Below are 4806 nucleotides of genomic sequence, written 5' to 3' on the forward strand. Positions count from 1 at the left end.
CAAATATTTTGATAATTTTGTTTATTTGAATATACAAATACATTTCTAAATACGTTTCAATTTTTTTTATAGCTACAGCCTATAATTGATATTTAATAGTATTAATCCTTCCAGAATCAGGTGGAAAATCAACATGAATCATATGTGAATATATCTCACGTACAATATTTTCACACGTACAATATTTCATCATAAATATTAGGTGTGAGAAAAAGTTCGTGGCGTTTTTCCCGTTACATCTAACGGGAAAAACGCTACGAACTTTTTTCCATACCTAATAAATAAATATACTATAATTTAATTACTCACTGTCACTTTTACTGATGAATTGATAACATAACTGATACAATTTATTTAAAATAAAAAATATAAAATAGGTTCCAAAAAATTATTTAAAATTCACAATCGATAAAAAACTGATATAACGTATTTAAAATAAAAAATATAAAATAAATTCCAAAAACTTAAATAAAATTAAAATATTAAATAAAAAATAGGACAAAAGAAGTTATTTTAAATAATAAATACTAATTGTTTGTAACACTTGCGCTCAACAGTATCAGACGAATTTATAAGATGCTCCTGTTTTCGTATATTATACAATTTACATAAAAACAGGAGGATCAATTCTTCGAAACAGTACCACATTATGTCTCGCTGACCGTAACATTATTCATTTATATTACCATGCAACATATTTTATGAATCGCTGAAAAAGAACCTGAATTCCGAAACGTACGATTTATTCATTAAATTTTTCTGCTATTCACTGTTTGTCATACTAACATTGTATTAAATTATTTTATATAAACTTTATTACCGCTCGATTCAGACCGTCATTTCTTTACACTTTGCATTACAAAAAAACGAGCGAATTTTAATTAATAAATACTAAATAACTGTTTAATTTTTTTTTATTTAAAATGTATATTTTAAATAAATTTATTTGAAATAAGACTGAGCCCTGATTATATGCTTATCGCGAACTTCGTTCTTCTATACGCGAAATCACTCACGTGCGTGGCGGTCACGCACGGAACAACGTGCGTATTAATTAAGTACGCATCTCTCGGGCGCGACGTGTTGTCTACTCGGGAAACCGATGTTTTTCTCGCAAAGAAACTTCTATGTAAGACCTTTTTAAAACCAAGCCTTCCTCATCAGTTGCTCATTTTCGATTCATTGTCACTCACTGTCTTCAAATTATAGTCTTCTTCATCTTTTTTCATACGATACTCATTATTCACCTGAATTCTCTTTCAGTGAGAAACTATAACGGTCATTTTACATATATGTTTTTTTTATGAATGTTTTTCTTCGCCTTCTTTGACAGAAAAATGTCTGAGAGTTCATTGAATATTTCATTGAATATTCACATGCCACAGTTTTAAGTTTCATTTAATCGCACGAGATAACAATATCGCGATCATAGATCAAAATCTGAGGTTTAAATTACGGAGAGGATTCTGATATTTCAAACAATCAACTCCAACGTTTATCGCATCAAACAGAAAATGGTTTTACAACGTATTACTCTCTAAAACTTTTAAAATGAATTATCGCTCTGAAAAGTGAAATCTTATTCTGAAGATTGAAAATAATTGAGCCACTCCTTTTTAAGATTGATTTAATTTTTACTCTTTAGTTAGAATGAGATTTCACTCTAAAAAATTTAGAAAGTACAAATTCCCGTTCTTCTACTTATGTCGTTTTCATCAGTCCATAATATTTCATCGCACGTGTTCTGAGCTATCGCAAAATCCGCGACAGTGTCCGGCGTCATGCGAATGCGTTGGAAAAACGCTGTTCTTGCCGATCCACGTTACGCAATGAGAATAATAGCTCAGCAGGAAAATATAGTAAAAATATAATCATGCGCTGTACTCGCTAAACTACCTACGTAACATATGTTATTCGCACTATTCGCCTCAAATTTCAACCTAACGCAATTGTTATCCAGAGTATTTCAAACCTAATGCGTTTCTCTTCGATTATAAATAACAGCAAAAATTAGGAATTCAAATCAGTTTGATTTCAACCAATCTGATAACTGCAGCGAATGTGCAAATATGAATTCTTCATATTTTCTCACGATTATCTTTTTTTTTGTATCTTTTTTTTTGCAAAAATTAAGTTTCACAGTGCATAATTTCTTAATAGTGTATAAAAAGATAATGAAAGTTATCTTTTTTCTAAAAGAGATAGTTAATTAATTTTCAAGTTTAATTAATTTTCTTTCTAATATTATGAGCTAATATTTTTCATTAAATATATTAGTATTCTCTAAATTTTTTGGAATGGAACCTTAAAAAAATCTCTAAATATGAAAATTAAACCAGTCTTGAAAAAGAGTGATTCAATTTTTATTCTTTAAAGACTGGTTTCACCGTAAGTTTCAGTATAAAATTAATTTTAATTTTTAAGAATTAGAAAAAGATAAACAATAAGTTAAATCTCGTTTATTGATGGAATCGGACTAAAAATAAAATTTCACTCTTTAGAGTGAGATTCACTGTAAAAGTTTTAAGAATAGAATTACAGATATAAATCATGAGATTATGACAGAGATTATCTCGTATGTTGTCAATAATTTTATCTCATAATCCAGATGATATTAAAACTCAAGCGATAACAGGTTTCTCGAAATATTCGAAATATATGTACTTGTTTCCACAAAAAAGTAGCTTTACAATTGTTATAAAATCCTTTAATATAATTGGTTCTTGTTCTTAATTCATTGAATTAAACTAATTATATTAAAAAATCTTACAACAGTTGTGCAGAGCTGCTTTTTCTATTGAATGTAGCCAATGGCACAGGCGGATTCGTAGTGTTTCAAGATCAAGAAATTCAAGAAATCTTGTCTTGGTTTTGTCTTGAATTAAGACAAGAAAAACAAGAAATTGGAAACTGATTTCAAGACAAAACAAGAAATTGTCATCAAGATCAAGATTTCTTGACAATAAGTTAAGAAATTTCAAGAAATTTCTTGAATTTCCGTTATAGTTTTTATTTTTAATATTTTATTATTTTAATATTTTATTATTTTATTTCTGATTTGAGTAAGTTAGATTTCAACATTCTCAATTATATTTATTGATACTAACAGGTTATAACAGGTTATGTAATATATAGAAATGTATATTCATACATTTTCATTAAATAGCAAAAGAACATATGAGTAAAGTGTAAATCGATTATTGAAAAAGTGAAGTCCCTGATCTAATCAAATTAAATTATACTCACCGATACATCCTTTTTGTACCCGATTAACCTTACATTTATGTAAAGGAATATATATAAAATTAATATTGCGAGATTATTTGCAAAAATAATCTATTATGTATAAACTTTTGAGTATTTCTACTAATAGTATTAATTAAATCAGGAATAATTAAAATATATAATAATTATAATAATAAGAATTATATTTAATAATCTTAGGAATCTAATAATCTGAAATAGTTATAGTATGAAATAGTTACTTGGTAGTAACTTCATGATATTTTAAAAATGATATATATATAGAATTTGAATAATTTGAAAAAATATTTTTAATCTTTATTAATAGATTTGTGCATAATAAACATTATAGGCATACTTTTAAACCATGAATTTAAATATAGTAAACTATGAGACGACTCAACATTCAATTTATACCTATGTTTTCTTATTATCTCTTACAACGTGATGTAGTAAAAGAGCCACAAGGGCCTTACTTAAAAAAATCAAGAAGTTTCAAGAAATTCAAGATTCTTGAATTCAAGACAAGAAATACAATGTCAAGAAATAGTCAAGACAAGAAAAACGAAATTTCTTATCTTGAAAATCAAGACAAGACAAGAAGTGCTCTTTAAGACAAGAAATCTTGTCTTGTTGAAACACTACGAATTCGATTTACAGGTCGTTGACGTCGCGTCGCAACCTCTAAGTAATTGCAATTGCAAGCCACCGGATTTCGTAAACGGCTATTCTGCTACGACAATGCGAATTGTTCACGAAGCGCAATATAGCCATTCCAATTGTCTCCGATTACGGTCAATTATCTCTGATGAATCCAAAAGGAGATTGTACTGCAAATTGCGATTGGGTTCATCATCAAGCTCGTTAATTAATTGCTAGTATAACACAATAAAGAATTTTAAAAAATTCAAATCTGGCTAGGAATAAAATATGGAACAAGCACGCGCATTATATCAACATGAGAAATTTCCTTTCCTTCATTAAATTTTGTTTCGCTCTGTCAATTAGCGGCATACATCGATTTATATTTGTTTCGTGCAAACTACTGGCTCCAATGTTTTACCGTTTGATATTTATTCCACGGTGCGTTGGCACTGGAGAGCAACTCTCACCCGAGTCTGATTGTTCGTCGGAATTTACTCGATAAAAGCTGTTTATCGCGTCTCCAATTAGCGCATCTCGCAATATGACGCATTGAGAAAAATGTCTGGTTAAAAATGAATCAGAAAATTTTTATTGTAGTAATCATGTATATCAGTCAGAATTCTCCTTGTTACAACTAGAATTATAGTAGATTTAACGAAAAATTCGAATTCATCCGTTTTTAATTAGAATTCCAATTAATCCAACAGGCATTTTTTTCATTTGAAGGCTGACACCGCAAATCGAGCGGCAAATAATTACACAACTGTACATAATAATTTCCGACTCTTCGTTTTGTCATCGTCGCATTGCCATGAATGTGCCACGAGAGATAAACGAGGTAATATAACAGGTTTTGCGCGATATCGGAATGTTACACAGCGAAAGTAATAGCGTTTTTCTTATATACTTATATATATA

Source organism: Atta colombica, unplaced genomic scaffold, assembly GCF_001594045.1.
Source record: "Atta colombica isolate Treedump-2 unplaced genomic scaffold, Acol1.0 scaffold200, whole genome shotgun sequence".
NCBI lineage: Eukaryota > Metazoa > Arthropoda > Insecta > Hymenoptera > Formicidae > Atta > Atta colombica.